At 34.5% G+C, this 21,566-nt stretch overlaps 1 protein-coding gene and 1 non-coding gene across 2 annotated transcripts in view; both read left to right on the top strand.

Moving 5' to 3' along the window:
* The first annotated feature begins 2,192 nt into the window (after positions 1–2,192).
* The window catches only part of LOC138698231 (uncharacterized), a 33,859-nt gene continuing 14,485 nt past the window's right edge, over positions 2,193–21,566 (top strand). Inside the window, exon 1 of the mRNA XM_069824033.1 lies at positions 2,193–2,235. The gene's annotated coding sequence lies outside the window, so the exon portion shown is untranslated. The remainder of the gene's footprint in view (positions 2,236–21,566) is intronic.
* TRNAY-GUA (transfer RNA tyrosine (anticodon GUA)) lies at positions 13,540–13,611 on the top strand. Its single transcript has one exon. It is a non-coding gene; the product is annotated as a tRNA-Tyr (tRNA).

Below are 21,566 nucleotides of genomic sequence, written 5' to 3'. Positions count from 1 at the left end.
ACCCATACGTGCTACATGCCCTGCCCATCTCAAACGTTTGGATTTTAAGTTGCTAATTATGTCAGGTGAAGAATACAATGCGTGCAGTTCTGTGTTGTGTAAGTTTCTCCATTCTCCTGTAACTTCATCCCTCTTAGCCTCAAATATTTTCCTAAGCACCTTATTCTCAAACACCCTTAACCTATGTTCCTCTCTCAGAGTGAGAGTCCAAGTTTCACAACCATACAGAACAACCGGTAATATAACTGTTTTATAAATTCTAACTTTCAGATTTTTGGACAGCAGACTGGATGATAAGAGCTTCTCAACCGAATAATAACACGCATTTCCCATATTTATTCTGCGTTTAATTTCCTCCCGAGTGTCATTTATATTCGTTACTGTTGCTCCAAGATACCTGAAACTTTCTACCTCCTCGAAGGATAAATCTCCAATTTTTATATTTCCATTTCGTACAATATTCTGGTCACGGGATATAATCATATACTTTGTCTTTTCGGGATTTACTTCCAAACCGATCGCTTTACTTGCTTCAAGTAAAAAATCCGTGTTTTCCCTAATCGTTTGTGTATTTTCTCCTAACATATTCAAGTCATCCGCATAGACAAGAAGCTGATGTAACCCGTTCAATTCCAAACCCTCTCTGTTATCCTGAACTTTCCTAATGGCATATTCTAGAGCGAAGTTAAAAAGTAAAGGTGATAGTGCATCTCCCTGCTTTAGCCCGCAGTGAATTGGAAAAGCATCAGATAGAAACTGACCTATACGGACTCTGCTGTATGTTTCACTGAGACACATTTTAATTAATCGAACTAGTTTGTTGGGAATACCAAATTCAATAAGGACATCATATAATACTTCTCTCTTAACCGAGTCGTATGCCTTTTTTAAATCTATGAATAACTGATGTACTGTACCCTTATACTCCCATTTTTTCTCCATTATCTGTCGAATACAAAAAATCTGATCAATAGTCGATCTATTACGCCGAAAACCGCACTGATGATCCCCAATAATTTCATCTACGTACAGAGTTAATCTTCTCAAAAAAATATTGGACAAAATTTTGTACGACGTCAACAAAAGTGATATTCCTCAAAAGTTACCACAGTTGGTTTTGTCCCCATTTTTAAAAATAGGTACAATTCTGGACTCCTTCCATTGTTCTGGCACAATTTCCTTTTCCCAAATACCAAGTACAAGTTTATAATATACTTCATTAAAATAATAAATTAACTTTATGCATTTAATATTTCAGTAATGGAAGGAAGGTGTTAATTTTTCCAAAAGAACACAACGAAAGTGTAACATATTTTGTCATCTACTAGGAGAGAGATCTGCGATGATGAGGCGATAGTAGCGATCCTAGTGATGGGCAACTACCCATTTTTGCATTTTTACTACATATTGAGCTTCGCGACTGTATATAGTATGGGTAGACTGCGGTAATATCGTGATTCACTGCTTGGTGCCATCTACCGCTTCAGCTACGCATCACCATGTTCTTACAAGGTCTGCTACGAAAGCTCATTCGTACTCCTGGAACTTCTTCAATTTTCTCAGATCGAGGCTTTCTGTATGCAAATAACGATACTATATCTTACTGCATCCTCTGTTGACCTGAAACTATTGAAAGATGATAGATGAATTTGAAATTAATGAAGACGAAAGGAGTTCGAGGTTTAACGCCGAACTTTACTCAGCAATTCTGTTTTATTTGGTTAAGGGGAAAACCTCGGAAAAAAACGCAACCAAGTAATTTCTCCAACCAGAATTTGAACCGGGCCCTCTCATTCCATAATCAGACATGCTAACAATTGCTTCAATGAGGTCATTTATTGATTTATTTATTTATTTATTTATTTATTTATTTATTTATTTATTTATTTAATTTATTTATTACTTAATTAACTTTATTAATATACTTTTTACTATATTTATTTGTGTAACAAATATAAAAACAAGTTCTTTATATTTTTAAGAATGTAAAAAATTCAAATCCGATGTAAATTTTAGCGATCTAAGAAAATGTAGTAAAATAACCTACTAAAATAAATCTAAGCAAATGTATTACATTTCTGAAAGTACTTGTTGGAGTACGAATAGAATGGTTAACTTTGAAAAAAAGAACAGTTTCTTTCTGAACTCACTAAACGAGTAGGAACCAGCGTATAGGTTGTCAGAATTAAGTCTACGGAGTAGACGTTGGCAGATAGGAGTCGCTCTGAGTTCAGCGTAAGTAAATTTATTTAAACATTCGGACTTCTAATGAAAATTAGAAGTATGTTATTCGTAACAATTAAGATATATATGTTTTTAATGAAACTTTGTTCGTAACACAATGGCGTATATTTAATAATTCATATCAAATGTCTTAACAAATTATGTTAAGCCGTATACTTCTACAATTGTAATAGAATCTTCCTGTTAGTTCCGTTGAATATCTGCAGTTTATTGTGATATTGAATCTTTCAGTTCTTTGGTAGTCGTAGAATCAGTCCATAAAATATCTTTCTTTGAGACACCTCAATTACGTACAAACCTCTGCGTGATTACTATCAGATGAATGCATTAGTTGGAAAAATGTTCGTTAATGATACGGTGGTCAAAATTTTCGGTTAAGAGTTTTTCTAGACTTAAATATGGTTATTGCTTCAAAACTGGTATAAAATACCAGCAACATTATTTAGTGACTCGCTGTTTCAACATCAATAATAATCGTCATATTCTACATGGCTTTGGTCTGATGATTCGTTCCGGCATCACAATTGGGAGGTTGGCTGTAGTGACTGAGGAGGTAAGATTGTGATAAAGCAGCTCTGTGTTTTCATACTCATATTTAATACAATTCTCATATATATATTCATAGCATCATATTTAAAGATACTTAAAATACTCCCCAATCATTTGATATATAAATCATAAATTCATAACATCCATTTCCCACGCAATTTTGCAATTATATACTTCGCATTTCATACGCAACATAAATCGCCATATTGTAAACAGTTAACCTCAAATATCACTCAACACTTTGGTCACTACTCCCGACCTTTTCTTTTAACTTGAGTAATTCTTAACTCATAATTGACTAAATTTAAGGCTTTTTGTTATTTGTAAAGTTGAAATATTTAATTGATACACAAGTAGGCTTAATTGTAACACCTAATATAGAACGTGTTTACATAGTTTAAGAAGGACTAGGCTAAATCATTAATAGCACATTTCAATATAAATACTATTGTTGGTTAAGAAACTGCGTGTGTTAAATAATATAAATAGTGAAGTTGCATCAAGACTGAAATATAAGTACAGTGAAGTGACGTATCGTGTAGATTAACATCGACAAGTGTGGTACCGATATAGTGAAATGATAAAGTGTAGTGTTGGCCCATTGAAATATTGTAGTGTGGTGATACTTCAAAGTATAAATAATTTAAAACATAAATAGTGAAGTTTCTTCTAGACTGAAATATAAGTGCAGTGACGTGTCGTGTAGTTTAACGGCAATTGTGGTATAGTGAAGTGATAGTGTAGTGTTGGCCTATTGTTTGTATGACTTTTCGTTGAATTGTATATACTTTGTATATATTTTAATAGAGTAATTTTTATTATTTCTGCGTTTTCATAAGTATTTTACATTTTAGCTTAATTGCTTATATTATATTTTTAATTTAATCGCTGTGATTTTGGATTAAGCCTAGGTAATATATTTTGGTAATTTGATAGAAGACGGGCACTTGGTTGACTATAGTACCTAAGTATTAGCAACTTCTTTATTTCAGAGTTAAATGTTAGTGATCTTCTAGTGACTTTTACATATTAGTTCTAGGTTTTTTATACTAGGTGTCGTGATTTTTTTTAAAATTTGATTGGTTATAGTTGTCATTTGTTCTAGAATTTTCGTTAATTTTGAATGGATAATGACGTTATCAGTTATTCTTGGTTGTTTGACGTGAGTGGTGTTATGTTGTGTCTGATGGCTAAAGCTATTGAAAGTTTGTCATTTTATGATTGTTGTGATTTTCTTTCGATTTGATTGGTTATAGTTGTCATTTATTCTAGAATTTTCGTTAATTTTGAATGGATAATGACGTTGTCCTGTTGTTCTTGGTTGTTTGACGTGAGTGGTGTTACATTGTAGATTTGTCTGCATTTGTCGAACGCGCATCATCATGCTTACGAAAAGAGATTTGTCTGCATTTGTCGAACGCGCATCATCATGCTTACGAAAAGGCACTTTTCAGTGTCAATAATTTATTTTGTGTGCACAAGGTTGGAATTTTGAAGTAAGAGGGAAAGGAAGGAATCCGTGTTCTGAAATTTATTAAATTTTGTGTCGATTTTGGTTTACTTCTTTCACTGGTGAATAAGGATTGTGTTGAATGTTGAGAAAACTGTTTCTCTGTGGTTTAAAGGAATTATTTACTGAATTTTGTGTAGATGTTAAGGTGTAATACTAGGAAGTGTAAAGTGTAGGCCTAATTGTTTTCGTGATTTATTGTGCCAGTGACATGAGAGCTAAGGCGTGTGATTTGAGTGGCAACTGTGGTGCGTGTCGTAGGAAAGTTAGACAGGGAGTATTTTGTGACAGTTGTAGAATGTGGTTTCGTTACGGATGTAGTAACACTAGTAGTGATGAGGTTAGTCTATGCGATAACTGGTCATGTGAACTCTGTCACTATAAAACATTAGTTGTAAAACAGGAGGAAACCATCGCCAACCTACGATATGAGCTGGAACTTTTCAAAATTCAATTGGGAAGTAGAAATGTTGCTTCAACTTTCAATCCAGATTTGCATGATTTTAAGGTTGTATCCAGACGAAATCGTAGGAAGAGAAGGTTCTCTGCTGAGGATGTTAGTGAAGTAAAGTTGACCAACAGATTCAATGTTTTAGAAACAATGGAAGTTGATCAACCATCCCTAAATCCTCCACAACAGGCTTCTGCTGAAGATGATGGTAGAAAAAGTAAAGTATTGCTACTGGGGAGCAGTCACGGGAGGGGAATAGCAAACCTGTCGAAAGAGGAATTAGGGACTGACTATGAGACTTGTAGCATAGTAAAACCTGGTGCTGGACTTACTCATGTTACAGAAGATCTGGTAAAACTATCTTCTGGTTTTACCGAGAGGGATCATATTGTAATAGTGGGTGGGCCAGGGAACAGCCTGGATAGAGATGTTAGTTACTCTATTGAGAAAGATCTAGAGAACATGAGTAAGGGCAGCAGCCACACAAATGTGGAGGTAGTGGAGCTTTTTGACAGGTATGACAAGCCGTGGCTTCATAGCAGGGTGAGGAGTATGAATGCACGACTCGGACGTGCCTTGATCAGACCCAATGCCTCTCATATTGGTGTGATAGAGGTATGTAGCATTAAGAGAGATGATTATACATCTCATGGCCTACACTTGAATTCTAGAGGCAAGAAGAAGCTTTCGCATCTGATCGCTAATAGAATAAAGGGTAGGATTCCAGTGATTACCAATATAATTCCTGCTGTTCATCATAGAGCATCTCCTTTTTTAGGGTAAAATATAAATTAGAAAAAGAAAGTAAGCCTACAGGTAATCAGAACAGTGAAGTAAATACAAATCATAAATTTTGTAGGGTTAATTCAAATTCAAAAACAAAAGATACCGAAAGTCAGTTTAGTTTATTTCAGCAAAACATACAAAGCCTTAGAAACAAGTCACCAGAGTTATTAACATTCTTAGAAATAGAACAAATAAACCCATATATAATATGCGTCACTGAACATCATATGAAACAACAGGAATTATCGGCACTTTCACTGGAAGGATACAAACTAGGAGATAGCTATTGTAGACAGAATCTACAGAAGGGAGGTGTGTGTATATTTATTCGAAACGATATAAATTTAAAAAATATCAGCCTTTCAAAATTTAGCAGAGAAAAAGATTTAGAGCTGTGTGCGGTAGAATTAGAACTAAAATCTGGTAATCTTATAGTTATAGGTATATACAGGTCGCCCTCTGGAGATTTCAAACATTTTCTTCATCTACTAGAAAATACATTACAACACATAGGCCTACATGAAAAAAAAAAAACACTAATACATGTTTTGCGGAGACTTAAATATTGACTATCTCACTGAGAACACTAAAAAAGAAGAATTTAACACATTATTAGCAACCTTCAATTTAATACATAGTCAATTTTCCAACTACAATAAAAAAGAATCAATTTCTGCAATTGATAATATAATTATAAGGAAAGATAAATTAGATAGTTACCGCACAGTTCCCATTGTAAATGGTCTTTCAGACCATGATGCTCAACTAATAAGAATAAACGATAGCATTCCTGCATCAAAACACCCGAATAAATTTAGGTTAAGGGTCATAAATGAAGAATCTTTAAAGGACTTCGAAGCTAAACTAAAAAATGAAACATGGGAATCAGTATATGATAATGATGATATGAATAGTAAATTCAATGTGTTTCATAATACATTCTTAAATATCTTTGAATCCAGTTTTCCTGTAAAGTACAAAAATTCTCAAGCATCTAAAAACAATTGGATTACACAAGACATAAAAATCTCTTGTAAAACTAAGAGGTCTCTCTATATTCAAAGTAGAAATAGTAATGACCCCAAATTAATAGCTCACTTTAAAAAGTACTCTAAAATATTACACAAAGTAATTTTAAAAGCCAAAGAACTTTACTACAACGGAATTATTCTAAACTCAAATAATAAAATCAAAACAACTTGGAACATAATAAAAAAAGAAACTGGAAAGTTTAGAACAAGGTTACACTCTTGTAACAGATAATAGAAAAACATCAGATGCAACAGAAGTTGCGAACATATTCAACAATCATTTTCTCTCAATAACTGATAACCTAAACATCCCACAGAATAATAATAATAATGCCATCCATTGTTTGAAAATATCTATTCCTGTAACTTTCCCAAATATTAAAAAATTTCCAACAAATTCACGAGAAATAATTACAATTCTAAAGCAATTAAAGTCTAAAAATTCCTCGGGATATGATGAAATTACTAGCAAAATATTAAAAGCCAGTTCACAAATAATTGCCAAGCCCCTGTCTTATTTATGTAACTTTTCAATGTTTAATTAATGGTGTATTTCCAGAGCGACTAAAATATTCAGTTGTTATTCCCTTATTCCCTCGCCCGAAAACTATAGGCCCATATCCCTTCTACCAGTCTTCTCAAAGGTTATATATAAGAGAGTATATCATCATCTTGATAGATACAACATTCTCATTCCGAAACAATTTGGATTCAGAAAGAATAAATCAACTGAGCAAGCGACGTTGAATTTAACTGATAAAATTCTGGAAGCTATTAATAAAAAATTACTAGTAGGAGGGATATTCTGTGATCTCTCCAAAGCTTTTGATTGTATTAACCATAAAATTCTACTACAAAAATTAGAATACTATGGTATTAAAGGCATAGCATATCAGTGGTTTGAGTCATATCTCCTAAACAGAAAACAAAAAGTTGAAATCAACGCATTTAATAACTCCTTTAAATCTACTTCAACATGGGGAAATGTTCATACAGTGGTCCCACAAGGATCTATATTAGGGCCTCTTCTTTTTCTAATTTTTATAAATGACCTTGGCCCCATAATAAAAGGAATAGGTTATCCCACTTTATTTGCAGATGACACAAGTATTATAATTACAGAAGAACTTTGCCACGTTCAAATATAAAACAGAAATAATTCTCCTTAAAATTTATGACTGGTTTACAACCAATAAACTAGCATTAAACATTAATAAAACTAACATAATTCAATTTAAAACCACTTCAAATTTCATCTCTGAAACATTGGACACAACTATCAACGATATACCTCTACTAGAAACATCAACAACCAAATTCCTTGGTTTGCATATTAATAATACAATACATTGGAAAAATCATATCAAAGAAATAACCCCCAAACTTAGCTCAGCATGCTTCGCAATTAGGTCGTTACAACAATTTCTAAATGACAGTATCTTAAAGACAATATATTTTGCCTATTTTCATTCCATTATGTCCTACGGAATAATATTTTGGGGAAATTCTGCAGATAGTAAAAATATATTCTTATTACAAAAAAGAGCCATTAGAATAATAGTTGGAGCAAAGGCTAGAGAATCATGTAGATTATTTTTAAAAAAATTAGAGATTCTAACCTTAACAAATCAATAAATATACTCTACAATAAATTTCCTCTTATGTAATAAAGAAAATTTTCCAACTAACTCAGCCATACATAGTATAAATACCCGCAGAAGGAATGATTTTCTTACGCCATCATCAAATTTATCATACTTTCAAAGGGGAGTACGTTACATGGCGATAAAAATGTTCAATAGTCTTCCTGAAGACATTAAGAATCATAGCCAAAACCCTGCATTATTTAAGGTAAAACTAAAAAATTACTTAATATCTCACACTTTCTATTCTGTAGATGAATTTTTTTTCGTCTGGCCGCTAAACCAGGTGGCCCGGGTTCGAATCCCGGTCGGGGCAAGTTACCTGGTAGAGGTTTTTTCCGGGGTTTTCCCTCAACCCAATACGAGCAAATGCTGGGTAACTTTCGGTGCCGGACCCCGGGCTCATTTTACCGGCATTATCACCTTCATTTCATTCAGACGCTAAATAACCTGAGATGTTGATACAGCGTCGTAAAATAACCCAATAAAATAAAAAATAAAAAATAGATGAATTTTTGACATTTCACAGTACTGTGTAAATATTATAATACTATTAAATGGTAAACATACTACATTGTATAAAATATTACTGTTATTAAGGTATTAATTCTGTACACATTTCATATTTGCATTTTATGTGTATTGCATTTTATTGTTAAACGTATGAATTGGACATGTTCTTTATTCTATGCTATAAAGCAAATGTAAGAATATTATAGAACGAATAAATCTGTCTGTCTGTCTATATATCTATCGTCTCTTCGGGCGACCAAACTTCGTTTTCCTGTTGGTGTGTAGCTGAAAAGCTGTACCGGGAGACGACTTGGTTCCATCCTTAGTAAATGATTATATCGGTTCGATGTGTACTGTTGAAGTCTGTCAATTATATTATTTATATTTAATTTGGGAGTTTCTATAGCACACGACACTCAATGTTTCTTGACGAAGAAAATTGTAAAATTGTATAATTTTTAGAGAGAATGTACAGAATTCGTATAGAACGTGAGTCGATTTGAAAACATATTAGAAACCGGGTAAAAATTGGAAAGAATTGATCGGTGTAGGCAGCCTAAAAATGATTATTGGTGAATATTACTTATGTCCCAGCCACTATAGGAACCTGATAAAATACCTTGAAAATGCCTTGGCTTTATAGTATTAATTAGTAGAAATTGACGTGATCACTGGGAGAGCCGTATATCCACCCAACCCGTCCTAAATACGTATCTTATTGATATACGAAAATCGTCGTGCGCGAATGAAGAATACCGCCATATTTAGTTAATGTAACAGTGGGTTTCAGTGTCGCCAACATAGTAATACACACCTAACCTAACCTCTGTCATAATACTACACACCTAATCAAATCAAACCTAACTTAATCTGTCGCATAATACTAGACACCTGTAGTAACATTCCTCACATTTAGTATAATTTCGTTTGAAGTATTGCTGGCCCTGCCTTTGATGTTGAGAGCCATCTATTGGAAGTGGATCGTACTTCCAGGAAGAAAATATAGCGACTTTCATAATAATTACATATACATAGTTCTTTCAGTGTATTTTTTTAAATGAGTACTGGCTGTGACAAAAGTATTGAAAATTGGTTTATAGCGTCACATTGGTAATGATAAAAGTGTGCAATATTTGTTCAGTGGCCGGTGGACACACTAAATTGACCTGATTATTTAATACTGAAATAAAGGAGTAGAACATTTCAAAATATAACTCGAAATGCATATTTCACTTCACTTAGTATATGCAAAGCATACAAAATAGTACATTATGCAACGAGTCTATAATGGTAGTAATTAAGACGCGAGTATGTTTATGAGACGAGCGCAAGCAATATCTCGTAAACTGTGAGATGTGCGCAGACGCGAAAGTATTGATTTTTTCCTAGGAACAAATGTCATTGACCTTGATATAATCTAGAGAGTAAAATGAACATTAATCTTGATATAACCTTGAAATTGATTTAGACATTGAAAAACGAGATGACAAATTGAATTTATTTGAATATTATTTACAATTAACGCTAATTATTATAGTAACAGAACATAACCTTCTGCGACAGCATTGGATTTCCAGCCTCCGTGACGTTTCGCTAGTTGTCTTTCGATTGCATATCCGAGAATAATCGATACTTGCGCTTTCATATTGCTACAATGGTGTTTTCTGATTGGTGGAAGACCTGAACTTTAATGAATAAGTGTACTTTAATGAGATCCATTAAAGGGCTGCTACCAGGTGTAAAATTACTACATTTCGGCATGGTCGAGCATAAAAAGTCTAACCTAACCTAAGTTGTCACAGATACATAGTCTATATGGATGGCATACCAAACACCTAAACTAATCTAAACTGTCGATTCCCGCACCAGACAACTTAGAAAAATTCAAGTTTGAAGTACCAGTCTCGCGTGCTATAGAAAAGTATTAATTTATTTCGATTTCTTTCCTTTGTTTGATGATCTAATTCTAATACATAGGCGGAGAGAGAACAGTTTCACTGGGGGGAGCAAAGCAAAATTATAGAATCGAGATATAACAAGATTATGGGGGACATCATTTACCTCCTCCTCCCGTTATAGCTTGACCGTGGTACAGTATATCGGAATATGATCATTTAATAAAGGTATTTTCGGGGAGCATGTTTCTTACAGTGTTACATCCATATCCGCGATGTTTCGGACCGAGTTGTATAAGGCTTGAACTGTATGTCTACTACAAATTATAATAGGGCATAACTTAAAACAATCTCTCTATCTCTCTCTCTCACACACACACACACACACACACATACATAAAACTACGTAAGAGTGCTAACAAACTTTTTATATAAAGCTTACTTTCCTGAAGATATCATACGAAATGTAAATTCTAATTAATTTATTTAATCTCGTCTTTATGTTTACATATACCGGGATCACTTTTCTTTCTTCTGCATTGTTGTGCAGTATGTTATTGATATCGTCTTAGAAAAATTACCGGCTGCCATACGATAAGTCCCCTTTGGCAAACGTTGTTTGATTTCGTGAGAACTTGGGTTTTCACGTGCTGAGTGTCCTGGGTTTGATTCCAGGTGCCGGAACGAATTTTTCTCCATTAATAAATAATAAGACATGCTTTTGTCAGAGTCTACGGTGTATATTTCTTCGGTTATACTTCTCTTTGCACAGGGACATCATTTTATTTTTACTAACATTTTTAATATTAACCTGGCTGTATCCTTGGATTAAGGTCTACAACCGGAAACACCGCTTGCTCCTCCTTCCAAGACTGGAGTTGTCCACACCTGTGGAGTAACTGTTAGCACGTCTAGCCGCGAAACCAGGTGGCCCGGGTTCGATTCCCGGCCGGGGCAAGTTACCTGGTTGAGGTTTTTTCCGGGGTTTTCCCTCAACCCAATATGAGCAAATGCTGGGTAACTTTCGGTGGTGGACTCCGGAATAATTTCACCGGCATTATCACCTTCATCTCATTCAGACGCTAAATAACCTAAGCTGTTGATAAAGCGTCGTAAAATAACCTACTAAAAAAAAAGACTGGAGTTCGATGACACTGGCGTAAAATACAAATCACTCTACTAGGTATAGGAGGGAAGAAAAGAAGTTCATCCATTTACGTAAACTAGGAAGTATCGCGATTTTGAGTTTGATAATTTTCATTAGGTTTTTGTTTAATCAAAATACAGTACTGTATTAACACTTAGTGTTTTTACTCACGAATAGAGCAATCCATTCGGACGTATTCATTATGCGGTGTATATTGTACTGTTACAGCACATTAGCGTACAATGTAGAGAATGAAGTTAAATTGAAAACTAATCGTAATATGGATAGTTAAACACATTTTTGAAAATGGTGGCCGTTAATTTCGATACAGGCTTCAGTTCTTTTGTGCATATTATCGCACTATAGACTATTGTACCTAATTCCAATTGCCAGTTTCATCCTTCGTACTAGTAACTCATGTTGAAATAATTCTGTGCCTACTCTATAAAAGAGTACCTTATGTACTGTAAATTCAATCTTTACTTCTGCCCGATCCGAAAAGATAAAATTACTCAGACATCCTATCTACTGTCCGTCCAACTGGTTTTGTCGCAGGGTCGTAGAAAGGAGGGGGAATCAAGTGACAGTTAATTACTTAACGAGGCCCTTTTATTTAAGTTATTTTAAACAGTTGTATAATATTACGTAGACGTCCAATTCCTAACAGAAATTAATGTTTTCAGAAAAGAGCTAAGACAGCCCAGCTACTAGACTTTACAGAGGGGCGAACAGAAGCAGGTGGGGGAAACCGGGATGCGACGTAGGCAAACGGACGACAGTACCTGTGCAAAAATATGATTCAATATTGAAAACTCTTTCGTCACTGGAAAACGCGAACATATTTCTGGAACTTACTATACTCAGTAACGCAGTACTGCACACGGGTCCTCTGTTGTGTGGAGAACCATTGGAAGTTTACTAGTAGAGGGGGTGGGAGTGAAGTACATTCAAAAATTCAGATACAATAAAAATTGAAGTAAAAATAAAATGATGTCCCTATATATCTATCGACTAAAAGCATATATGCAAGGCGTACCAAAAGTCTGAACAAACCAACCCTAACCGTCACTAATTCTCGAGCTTGCGAAAATTCTTTCAATCTACTGTATCAACGTATCTACCAAATAACGTACAGTCTTAGAAAAAAATTACAAGTCTCCTGTAGCGTCAATTCGTCCAAGTCCCCCTTCTGGCAGATCCTGGTACACAATTATAGTGCGCATTCCCAACCCACACCAACTGACTAGACAGATGGACTTATTGAGTAATATTATACATACAGATGTTATGTTATGTCCACCATTCTAATGTGCTGAGGTGCACTCATTACGAGTGACTAAATGGCCGGAATCCGACGGAATGAGTGACGTCTTAAATCACTAAGTGATTATACATATTATATCATTTTTTATTTTACTTTATTAGGTTAGGGCCTATTTTACGACGCTTTATCAACATCTTAGGTTATTTAGCGTCTGAATGAGATGAAGGTGATAATGCCGGTGAAATGAGTCCAGGGTCCAACATCGAAAGTTACCCAGCCTTTGCTCATATTGGGTTGAGGGGAAACCCCCGGAAAAAACCTCAACCAGGTAACTTGCCCCGACACGGAATCGAACCCGAGCCACCTGGTTTCGCGGCTAGACGCGCTAACCGTTACTCCACAGGTGTGGACTATTATATTATTGCGATATATCGAAGTACGTAACTTATATTTCCGTGCAGGCGAAAGATCGGTGGGGAGGATTCAAGCCGGCAATGGAATTGGAATCCGGTGTGGCTTAGTGGATAGAGCGTCAGCATGTAGAGCTGAAAACCCGGGTTCGAATCCCGGTGCCGGAGAGAATTTTTCTCCACTCCACCGATCCTTCATCATATGATAACGCAGAATTCCTGCACGGAAATATCATATGTACTTCGGTACATCGCAATAATTTATCAACGATGCCTAACGAAAAATGCTCTAGAAGTGTACTGCTTAAGCAGTAGGTTGAAGGACACGCAACTTTAGCAACTGACAACTGATGGTGTCTCAATGTTCTTATATATATATATATATATATATATATATATATATATATATATATATATATATATATATATATATATATAAAACACAAAAATCATCAATAATAATTTTTTTTTTTTCAATTTCAAGAATGCATATTTTGTTATTTTTAATGTATATAACGTGGTTTTTAAGTGCATACATGCATGTATATTTTGTCGTTTATAGTGCATACGAATCCACCCCTATTTATAACAAACAAGCTGCCTTATTCGGCTAGCTACATTCTATAAAAACAGACTTTATTTCTCCCTTCACTCATATTTAACTCAGTATTGAATTTTAATTTGCCTTCACATTTCTGTCTCTCATGAAGTGTTCCATTGTGTTTGTGTAATTGTTATACATTCTTCCAGACGTCAAGGTCTTTATACCGTCTCGCTTACTCCCTCCCGCCCCGCATGTTTCCTTCTATGTATGTGTTGTAGCCAGAAACAATGGTCGCCCATTACAAATTTATAGCTGGTACTCAATTTGACTTTGACATGTCTGGCTTATGCAATTGCACCTTAGTCAGAAGCTTGTTAGAATAAGAAACTCTGCACTGTTCATGATGAAAATGTAGATCTGTTATGTAGTGTACTAATTTATGTTACAATATAATCAAAGTATTATTATTATTATTATTATTATTATTATATTACAATATACTTTACGAAATGCACACAATTCTTTGCACTTGGTCTTTCTGTTACCACGATGACCATTAGATCAGAAAAGATCATTCATACCAATTGTGCTCCCCCCCCCCCCAAAGAAACATTTGTCAGGGCCCACCATTTCGCAAATATTTTAATGAACTTTTAAATTTAGCACTTATATGCAGTACTGAGATAAAAAGCTAAGCAAGCTGTATTACAATGTCTGGCAATCATGTTTCTTATGGAAATTGAAACAATAATGGGCGCAATGCATTTCGGCTAGAATTTTGTTTACGCGAGATAAGCTATATGATAATGAAAACTATGAGGATAGATTTGAGTCACTTCTATTTGACTTCGCGATTAGTTATTTTTGTTGGGGAGAATGTTTAAGTTGGTAGTGCCTCTAGTAATAATGCCACATGATTGCATATCTTATTCTAGTGTTCCTTTGCCCAATCCTTATATTTTTTTGGCCCATTGCAGTCGTTTCTTCAGTCAACTTTGCTTTCTTTAGAGGTATAAAACATTGTATTCCCATTTCCTTGAATCATCTCTGTAGAATCCGGATAGAAACTACTTCTTTCTTCTCTAGGATCTTATTGATTATCTTTGGTTTTCTTCGGTTTTACGAAGTGATTCGTCGAATTTCCCTATCTGTTCTTAGAGTTATTTGTTTTCGACCACATTTCCTTTCCCTATCTGATTCTAACTCGTTATGTTCTTTGGTTTTATTATTTATTGTATTTCTTATTGAAGATTAGAACATTCCTTCCATCGCAGTAATTTCTCGTTCGGCGTATTCGTAGTGCTGAAGGATTGTGTTAAATTTTAATTTTTCCCTTGGAGTGAGGTCAAGACATTGTACAAAATCAAGAAATGTCCTCTTTTTCGTAACTTGTATGTCTGATATTTTGAAATTATCTGATTTGATGCTTTTTTCAAATAATTTTCCTGTAGGTGGCAGCAGAATCGACAGAATGTACTCTTTGCCAACGATTATAACTCTCTTTGCATACAAAGTAATATTAAATTCACATTTTTTGCGGTCTTTATACGTATTTTGATAATAGCTATAATTTCTTTGGCTTTCATAGGCCTATGTAGTTAATTGTAAAATAATTTCATATTATTAAGTTTTATTATAAGTATACTGTAAAAAAATAGATAGCCTATTGACATAATTTTAAGTATAATATAGGCCTAACCCTAAATATAAATAGGGTAGATATTTTCTTTCCTCTTTAATAATAATAATAATAATAATAATAATAATAATAATACTAATAGTTCCCTTGACTTTCCGTATGTACGTAGCTAACTGTATAAGCATTATTATTAAGTTTTATCATAATTATTTTTGTAATATTAACATACTTTAAGTATGATACAAGCCTAAATCTGTACTATAAATATTTTGTAAGAAAATAGATATTGACGTATTTATAGTATAATATTGGCCTAAGCCTAAATCTAAGTACATATTTTGTCTTCTTGTTCTTTTTTTTAACAATATCCTCCTTTTCGAAGTTTTGTGTCTTCTTTCCTATCGATATGAATCTGATCACCCTAGTTCCGCACAAATTGAAATAGCTAGCCTCTAAATGGTATACCAAGAACGCACCATGACATTTGAATGTTGCAAATCAAAAAATAACACTCCATATTATTGATAGATTACAGCAATATACTCAAACATTTTTCATTGAATGTGATCGTAACATCAAATAGAAAAGAGAAATCATGTAAGTTATCTTAAATGCTGAATAGGCTATATTAATTTGGCACCTCAATATAATACGATTTGCTACTACGCAGTCTGAATTTAATAAGTGGGTCGGGAAGTTACGTTACCTCATTTTACTGCCAACATAACAAAATAAAATTTTTCTAGATATGTCTTCCCTACCTGTTATACAGTGGCTCACATTCAAAACTGAATTGAAGGTATGTGGCTCAAATCTGTTGCTCCGGAAATAATACTTGGGCAAGAGGAATAAAAAAACCTTCTGTTTATAAATATATTTATCTAATAAAACTGAACAACAAATTTTTATTTTTTGTCTTGCTCCGAAATAAAAAATAGGTGAATATTACTAATAAGTGTGCCCTATAAATCTGAATTTAAAATCCATTTACCCTATCACGTACCATTTTCCGGGGAAAATGAATTGAATTTTTTATGACAAAACTTATTTGTATTTAATTTTTTGCTGCTACTGATAAAATTACAACACACTAGGGATTCAAAATTCCTCACAATACTTGAAAAATGTGTACTGGATAGAAAAATTATGTAACATAGCTTAAAACACAATAACAATAAAAATATTTCATGCATATGAGAAATACCTCGGAATTTTAACTTACATTGAAATAATTTTCTGGATGACTTATCTTTATAACTATACCCGGGACTGTATTTCACAAGGAGCCAACAATAGTCTGCAAGCATGCTGGATGATGATCTTCCTTTATATCGCCTTTCCATTTCAGATATTTCTTGATGAAATCTTTTCCCATGCTCGTCGCTTACCGCTCCAAGGTTAAGAGGAAAGAAATGTAAATTAGAATATAAAAAGTGTATTTTGAGAGACATTTATTACACCCCATTTTCTCATATGCACTTTACATGGTTTCCACAACAAGTTCTATGTAGTCTGCGCTAGAATTTTCAAGAAAATTTGACCTAACATCTTCGAATGCGCTCCATGCTATTTTTTCTGTAACGGAAAGTTTTTCCTCAAACAAGGAGTCAGCCATAACTTCGTGAATTTGTGGACCGATGAAAATGCCCTCTTTTAATTTGCCTTCACTCAAAAGGTAAAATTTTCTTTCAAATACTGAAAACCACACCCTTGTTTGTTCATTGCGTAGACCTCACTTTGAACTGTCATGAAATTTACTGAATAGAAGGTACTAATACCTGTTTATTTATTAGAAGTACAAAATAACATGTCAACAACAATAAGAAACCGGAAATAAGTTATAAACTCATAAACAGGAAGTAGGTCATAAACTCATAAAATGCATTAACTTTCGTTTTGGTTTACAACCCCCAACCCGCGACAGATATTTCCTGGGAGAGCTCTTATCGAAAAGTGAAATCATACTAGGCCTATATCTTTAAAACCATAAGTGATTCAAAGAAAAGGGATACATTTTCGGATTCAGCGCACATCAAATCATAAGGGACACATTATTTTAAGTCGGAACAAAATTATTCTTGTTGTTCTGTGTTATAGGCTATTAACAACAATGAAATGCTCAAACTGAACAGCAAGGCTGGATGAAGGTTCCGCGCAAATTGAAATAGCCTTTAAATGGTAGCTATACCAAGAACGCACCATTACTTTTCAGTGTTGCAAAATCAAGAAATAACATTCCGTATTATTGGGAGATCACAGTAATATACTCAAACATTTTTCATTGAATGTGATCGTAACGTCAAATAAGAAAGAGAAATCATGTAAGTTATCTTAAATGCTGAGTAGGCTATATTAATTTGGCATCTCAATATAACACGATTTGCTAGTCCGCAGTCTGAATTTAATACGTGGGACGGGAAGTTACGTTACCTAACTTTACTACCAACGTAACAAAATAAAAAATTTTCTAGAAATGTCTTCCCTACGTGTTATACAGTGGCTCACATTCAAAACTTAATTGAAGGTATGTGGCTGAAAAGCGTTGTCGGAAATAATACTTCAGAAAAAAAACTTTCGGTTTATAAATATATTTACCTAATAATTAGTCACAAAATCAGCAAAAAATAAGTTGTAATTTTAAAAGTAAATGCATGAAAACTTGGTGAAAATATTAAATATGCTATATTTAAGGAAAATTGCAGATGTCAATGTATTGTAGCCTAATTGTACATTAATATATCCTGACAGAAAGACCACACTTATAAAAGCCATTTTACACTACCTTAGTCCGGAACTAATTTCGAAGCGACATTTTTATTGGTTTATTTTACGACGCTTTATCAACTACTACGGTTATTAATTTAGCATCTGATTGAAATTAAGGTAATAAATGTCAGCAAAATGAGTCCAGGGTTCAACACAGAAAGTTACCTAGCATTTGCTCTTAATGGGTTGAGGGAAAACCTCGGGAAGACCGCATCCAGGTAACTTGTTCCAGCTAGGATTTGAAACTGGACCCGCTCGTTTCACGGTCTACGGCGGTGGACGATGGCATCTTGAATTGTCTGACTTCAGCACATACAAATTTTTCTATGACCTCACTGAAGTTAACCTTTGATTACAGTTCATATTCAACGATAGCTTTATTAGAATGTTGAGTTTTCCCTGATCTAAACGTGTTCCTAAGTTGTTCTTGATTAACTTCAGTTTAGTGAACCCGCGTTCACCAGACGTTACAGTAACAGGGAGAATGATGAAACGTTTTAAACTTGTTGAAATCATAATGACTATTTTAATAGGCTAATATGATTTAACGGAATTCTTCTCATGTAATAGCAAGTTTTGTAAAGATTTGTCTAAAACTACCTAAAATTCGGGCCAGACCCCCCCCCCACGCACTCGAGTGGTGTCCGTACTTTCCTATGGATGGACTTGGGTTAGAGGTACACGGATTCAAACCCGGTCCGAGGATCTTGTGTTGTAAAAGACGATAAACTTCTCTGGAATGGCTTCCTGTGGGACAGAAGTGAAGTCAGATGTGTCTTAGATTATGGCAGGTAAAAGAAACCCGTCTCTGATTGAGGGTCCCGGACAACCCCATTTATAACCTGAATGAGTGTGATTTTACATGTTATGTTTTACGGTTTATCGAGAATCCATCTTAAGTGGATTTAATTGTTTTTACATAAAGGCTATACTCTCTCTGGCGTACTTCAGCTGTTGTCATATGTAAGCCAACTTAAGGCTGGTTCACAATAAACCGGGAACGAAAACGACACCGAGAACGAGAACTGAAATAATGTTAAAATAATGCATTTAAATGGGAGCATTCACAATTAACTATTGTGAATTCTTACATTTAAATGTATTTATTTTAACATTATTTCCGTTCTCGTTCTTTCCGTTCCCGGTTCATTGTGAATCAGTCTTCAGTCCAAATTCCTGACGAATTTACGTCCTAGTGACAAATGGCTTAAAGATTTTAGAGTTTCATAAATAGGGTTATATTTTCATGAAGTTAAGTCAGCAGATTTGATTAAAATGGTTGTTCGCCAGATTTTCCAGATCTAAATCAAAATGAATTCCTACATATTTTTAAGACAAAATGAAAGAGCTAGTGTGCGCTACTCGGTCACTGGGCTAATTAGTCTACTCGGGATGACGTCATTTACATAATATCACTGCCACAGAAATCATTCGAGCTGACTTTGAGTGTTTGATCGAGTCTTCACAACTTGGATTCGCCGCTCTCATGAAGGCCTACAATATGTGCCAAAACAAAGAGTAATGAAAATGGATATCGCTCTTTTATGTAATTAATAATCCATAAATTGCAGATAAATAAAACGCTTTAATGAACTAAGACATGAACATTTATTTCTAAAACAAAATTCTGTATTTCCTGGCATCTTTTATTTTATAAAACATGTTTAAAATGCTTTTCATTATTTTCTATATAACATTTATAACATTGACATACAGTATGTAACAGTGTTGTTTGTGCAGTTCTATTATCAAAATAAAACGCTACGTTATATTATGAAAATATATAATTTAATTCCTCCACGGAAACACCCTGTGTACTTCGGTACATCACAATAATATATGCGTAAATAATTGTGCCACTGTCACACAACTGTGACACAGTGCATGAGGGTTGGCCACTGAAGGGAAACTAAAAGATGGAACTTAAACTGAGAGCATTCAATTTGGCATCAGAACCGGAATTCGGTGTGGCTTAGTGGATAAAGGTTCAGCACGTAGAGCTGAAAACCCGGGTTCGAGTCCCGGTGCCGGAGTGGATTTTTCTCCGTTCCACCCATTCTTCATCGTATAGTAATATAAAATTCCTGCACGGAAATATTGTATGTACTTCGGTATAATACAATAATATAATGAATTTAGTTTTATTGATATATTTTGAATTTTATGGTAATTTCAAAGGTTAGTTTAATAATATATGAGGTGTACAAACAACACTGTTATAATACTGTATATTCTCAAACATTTTTACAAATAAAGAAGTTGTTGCAGTTGGTGAAAGAAAGCCTCTATCTTCTCCCAAAAATTCGCAACTGTTGTCAATGGATTCTCCATAAAACATACACTATACGCAGGTATCGGATGTTATAAGGTCAGATGAAAGTGATGGATAAGTAAAATGTGTTGCACGGGAAATTATGCGTTCTCCACAGTATTTCTGGAGCAAAGCGACTGTGTTTGTCCTTGTGGCTGGTGGTTCCATGTTGCTGAAACTAATGACTGTCGTGCGTTGTTTCTTGCGCGATAAAAAATACAGATCCCTAAAAATACGTTGTGCTAATGAGGTCTCTATATCGATATTGATTACGACTGGAGATGAGCATAATCACACACTTCGGAATGAAGAGGTTTCTGTGTAATAATGTCTGGCTGTTCAAAACCAAGAAAACGACTAGTCGGTCTATTGACGTAACCATTGAGCTGAATGTGACATTCGTCACTAAGTCATATCTTACACAAGAACATTGGAACCTCGTATGCCATAGCCCGGGGCGGACGCAGGATTTTTTTCGGGGAGGGTTTTGAGGAGATAGTAAAAATGGAGTAATGAGAAATAAGTTTATATACTCACAATTTGTTTCCGAGTCACAAACATTTCCAAATTGGCCTCAGTAGCGTAGTCGGTATAGTGTTCTGTGCTCGAAGTTCTACCCCAACCCAGCTCGATGGCATTTAAGTGTGTTTAAATGCGACAGGCCTCATATCAATCGATTTACTGGCATGTAAAAGAAGTCCTGAGGGGAAAAAATTCCGGCACACCGGCGACGCTGATATAACCTCGGCAATTGCGAGCATTGTTAAATAAACCATAATTTTTTAATTTTAACATTTACAATGACTGCAATACAAAAACAATGAAAGAATGACATTTACAGAAGAAGGTGACGAGGCTTCTTA

The sequence above is a fragment of the Periplaneta americana genome, chromosome 4 (genome assembly GCF_040183065.1).
Source record: "Periplaneta americana isolate PAMFEO1 chromosome 4, P.americana_PAMFEO1_priV1, whole genome shotgun sequence".
NCBI lineage: Eukaryota > Metazoa > Arthropoda > Insecta > Blattodea > Blattidae > Periplaneta > Periplaneta americana.
The sequence above is the reverse complement of the archived record's forward strand: the minus strand, read 5'-3'. Positions and strand labels throughout refer to the sequence as shown.